Below are 5231 nucleotides of genomic sequence, written 5' to 3' on the forward strand. Positions count from 1 at the left end.
TATTTTTAAAAAAATCTAATGATAGGATTTTTCAGAAAATTGAAAAAACCGTAAAATGTCAAGAGTAAAGTGCCCTTACTTTAAACAATGTATCGTTCTAAATGCTTAATCCCTATGTAAAAAAGTTATTTAAGCAGGAATATGTTATTGAAAAAAATTAGAAAAATTTATTTTAGCCGTAAATCGAAAATAATGGATCGAGCGAATCGGTCGATTGCGCCGAGACGCGCTATGATGCAACAGACGAGCGATTGGAACGCCCGAATATTTTCAAAGTCCCAACGTACCGATCAAGAGTAAAGTACCATTTTCCTACATTAGATTTCGTTCTAAATGCTTAATCCCTATGTAAAAACGTTAGTTAAGCAAGAATATCGTATTTTTAAAAAAATCTAATGATAGGATTTTCCAGAAAATTGAAAAAACCGAAAAATGTCAAGAGTAAAGTGCCATTTTCTGACATTAGATTTCGTTCTAAATGCTTAATCCCTATGTAGAAACGTTAGATAAGCAAGAATATCGTATTTTTAAAAAAATCTAATGATAGGATTTTTCAGAAAATTGAAAAAACCGTAAAATGTCAAGAGTAAAGTGCCCTTATTTTAAACAATCTATCGTTCTAAATGCTTAATCCCTATGTAAAAAAGTTATCTAAGCAAGAATATGTTATTGAATAAAATGAGAAAAATTTATTTTAGCCGTAAATCGAAAATAATGGGTCGAGCGAATCGCTCGATTGCGCCGAGACGCGCTATGATGCAACAGACGAGCGATTGGAACGCCCGAATATTTTCAAAGTCCCAACGTACCGATCAAGAGTAAAGTACCATTTTCCTACATTAGATTTCGTTCTAAATGCTTAATCCCTATGTAGAAACGTTAGTTAAGCAAGAATATCGTATTTTTAAAAAAATCTAATGATAGGATTTTCCAGAAAATTGAAAAAACCGAAAAATGTCAAGAGTAAAGTGCCATTTTCTGACATTAGATTTCGTTCTAAATGCTTAATCCCTATGTAGAAACGTTAGATAAGCAAGAATATCGTATTTTTAAAAAAATCTAATGATAGGATTTTTCAGAAAATTGAAAAAACCGAAAAATGTCAAGAGTAAAGTGCCATTTTCTGACATTAGATTTCGTTCTAAATGTTTAATCCCTATGTAGAAACGTTAGTTAAGCAAGAATATCGTATTTTTAAAAAAATCTAATGATAGGATTTTTCAGAAAATTGAAAAAACCGTAAAATGTCAAGAGTAAAGTGCCCTTACTTTAAACAATGTATCGTTCTAAATGCTTAATCCCTATGTAAAAAAGTTATTTAAGCAGGAATATGTTATTGAAAAAAATTAGAAAAATTTATTTTAGCCGTAAATCGAAAATAATGGATCGAGCGAATCGGTCGATTGCGCCGAGACGCGCTATGATGCAACAGACGAGCGATTGGAACGCCCGAATATTTTCAAAGTCCCAACGTACCGATCAAGAGTAAAGTACCATTTTCCTACATTAGATTTCGTTCTAAATGCTTAATCCCTATGTAAAAACGTTAGTTAAGCAAGAATATCGTATTTTTAAAAAAATCTAATGATAGGATTTTCCAGAAAATTGAAAAAACCGAAAAATGTCAAGAGTAAAGTGCCATTTTCTGACATTAGATTTCGTTCCAAATGCTTAATCCCTATGTAGAAACGTTAGTTAAGCAAGAATATCGTATTTTTAAAAAAATCTAATGATAGGATTTTTCAGAAAATTGAAAAAACCGTAAAATGTCAAGAGTAAAGTGCCCTTACTTTAAACAATGTATCGTTCTAAATGCTTAATCCCTATGTAAAAAAGTTATTTAAGCAGGAATATGTTATTGAAAAAAATTAGAAAAATTTATTTTAGCCGTAAATCGAAAATAATGGATCGAGCGAATCGCTCGATTGCGCCGAGACGCGCTATGATGCAACAGACGAGCGATTGGAACGCCCGAATATTTTCAAAGTCCCAACGTACCGATCAAGAGTAAAGTACCATTTTCCTACATTAGATTTCGTTCTAAATGCTTAATCCCTATGTAGAAACGTTAGTTAAGCAAGAATATCGTATTTTTAAAAAAATCTAATGATAGGATTTTCCAGAAAATTGAAAAAACCGAAAAATGTCAAGAGTAAAGTGCCATTTTCTGACATTAGATTTCGTTCTAAATGCTTAATCCCTATGTAGAAACGTTAGATAAGCAAGAATATCGTATTTTTAAAAAAATCTAATGATAGGATTTTTCAGAAAATTGAAAAAACCGTAAAATGTCAAGAGTAAAGTGCCCTTATTTTAAACAATCTATCGTTCTAAATGCTTAATCCCTATGTAAAAAAGTTATCTAAGCAAGAATATGTTATTGAATAAAATGAGAAAAATTTATTTTAGCCGTAAATCGAAAATAATGGGTCGAGCGAATCGCTCGATTGCGCCGAGACGCGCTATGATGCAACAGACGAGCGATTGGAACGCCCGAATATTTTCAAAGTCCCAACGTACCGATCAAGAGTAAAGTACCATTTTCCTACATTAGATTTCGTTCTAAATGCTTAATCCCTATGTAGAAACGTTAGTTAAGCAAGAATATCGTATTTTTAAAAAAATCTAATGATAGGATTTTCCAGAAAATTGAAAAAACCGAAAAATGTCAAGAGTAAAGTGCCATTTTCTGACATTAGATTTCGTTCTAAATGCTTAATCCCTATGTAGAAACGTTAGATAAGCAAGAATATCGTATTTTTAAAAAAATCTAATGATAGGATTTTTCAGAAAATTGAAAAAACCGTAAAATGTCAAGAGTAAAGTGCCCTTATTTTAAACAATCTATCGTTCTAAATGCTTAATCCCTATGTAAAAAAGTTATCTAAGCAAGAATATGTTATTGAATAAAATGAGAAAAATTTATTTTAGCCGTAAATCGAAAATAATGGGTCGAGCGAATCGCTCGATTGCGCCGAGACGCGCTATGATGCAACAGACGAGCGATTGGAACGCCCGAATATTTTCAAAGTCCCAACGTACCGATCAAGAGTAAAGTACCATTTTCCTACATTAGATTTCGTTCTAAATGCTTAATCCCTATGTAGAAACGTTAGTTAAGCAAGAATATCGTATTTTTAAAAAAATCTAATGATAGGATTTTCCAGAAAATTGAAAAAACCGAAAAATGTCAAGAGTAAAGTGCCATTTTCTGACATTAGATTTCGTTCTAAATGCTTAATCCCTATGTAGAAACGTTAGATAAGCAAGAATATCGTATTTTTAAAAAAATCTAATGATAGGATTTTTCAGAAAATTGAAAAAACCGAAAAATGTCAAGAGTAAAGTGCCATTTTCTGACATTAGATTTCGTTCTAAATGTTTAATCCCTATGTAGAAACGTTAGTTAAGCAAGAATATCGTATTTTTAAAAAAATCTAATGATAGGATTTTTCAGAAAATTGAAAAAACCGTAAAATGTCAAGAGTAAAGTGCCCTTACTTTAAACAATGTATCGTTCTAAATGCTTAATCCCTATGTAAAAAAGTTATTTAAGCAGGAATATGTTATTGAAAAAAATTAGAAAAATTTATTTTAGCCGTAAATCGAAAATAATGGATCGAGCGAATCGGTCGATTGCGCCGAGACGCGCTATGATGCAACAGACGAGCGATTGGAACGCCCGAATATTTTCAAAGTCCCAACGTACCGATCAAGAGTAAAGTACCATTTTCCTACATTAGATTTCGTTCTAAATGCTTAATCCCTATGTAAAAACGTTAGTTAAGCAAGAATATCGTATTTTTAAAAAAATCTAATGATAGGATTTTCCAGAAAATTGAAAAAACCGAAAAATGTCAAGAGTAAAGTGCCATTTTCTGACATTAGATTTCGTTCCAAATGCTTAATCCCTATGTAGAAACGTTAGTTAAGCAAGAATATCGTATTTTTAAAAAAATCTAATGATAGGATTTTTCAGAAAATTGAAAAAACCGTAAAATGTCAAGAGTAAAGTGCCCTTACTTTAAACAATGTATCGTTCTAAATGCTTAATCCCTATGTAAAAAAGTTATTTAAGCAGGAATATGTTATTGAAAAAAATTAGAAAAATTTATTTTAGCCGTAAATCGAAAATAATGGATCGAGCGAATCGCTCGATTGCGCCGAGACGCGCTATGATGCAACAGACGAGCGATTGGAACGCCCGAATATTTTCAAAGTCCCAACGTACCGATCAAGAGTAAAGTACCATTTTCCTACATTAGATTTCGTTCTAAATGCTTAATCCCTATGTAGAAACGTTAGTTAAGCAAGAATATCGTATTTTTAAAAAAATCTAATGATAGGATTTTCCAGAAAATTGAAAAAACCGAAAAATGTCAAGAGTAAAGTGCCATTTTCTGACATTAGATTTCGTTCTAAATGCTTAATCCCTATGTAGAAACGTTAGATAAGCAAGAATATCGTATTTTTAAAAAAATCTAATGATAGGATTTTTCAGAAAATTGAAAAAACCGTAAAATGTCAAGAGTAAAGTGCCCTTATTTTAAACAATCTATCGTTCTAAATGCTTAATCCCTATGTAAAAAAGTTATCTAAGCAAGAATATGTTATTGAATAAAATGAGAAAAATTTATTTTAGCCGTAAATCGAAAATAATGGGTCGAGCGAATCGCTCGATTGCGCCGAGACGCGCTATGATGCAACAGACGAGCGATTGGAACGCCCGAATATTTTCAAAGTCCCAACGTACCGATCAAGAGTAAAGTACCATTTTCCTACATTAGATTTCGTTCTAAATGCTTAATCCCTATGTAGAAACGTTAGTTAAGCAAGAATATCGTATTTTTAAAAAAATCTAATGATAGGATTTTCCAGAAAATTGAAAAAACCGAAAAATGTCAAGAGTAAAGTGCCATTTTCTGACATTAGATTTCGTTCTAAATGCTTAATCCCTATGTAGAAACGTTAGATAAGCAAGAATATCGTATTTTTAAAAAAATCTAATGATAGGATTTTTCAGAAAATTGAAAAAACCGTAAAATGTCAAGAGTAAAGTGCCCTTATTTTAAACAATCTATCGTTCTAAATGCTTAATCCCTATGTAAAAAAGTTATCTAAGCAAGAATATGTTATTGAATAAAATGAGAAAAATTTATTTTAGCCGTAAATCGAAAAGAAGTCTGTTCGTTTCTCTGTCTCTCTCGCGCGATCGAACTATCGATGTTTCC

This window comes from Megalopta genalis, unplaced genomic scaffold, assembly GCF_051020955.1.
Source record: "Megalopta genalis isolate 19385.01 unplaced genomic scaffold, iyMegGena1_principal scaffold0051, whole genome shotgun sequence".
Taxonomy (NCBI): domain Eukaryota; kingdom Metazoa; phylum Arthropoda; class Insecta; order Hymenoptera; family Halictidae; genus Megalopta; species Megalopta genalis.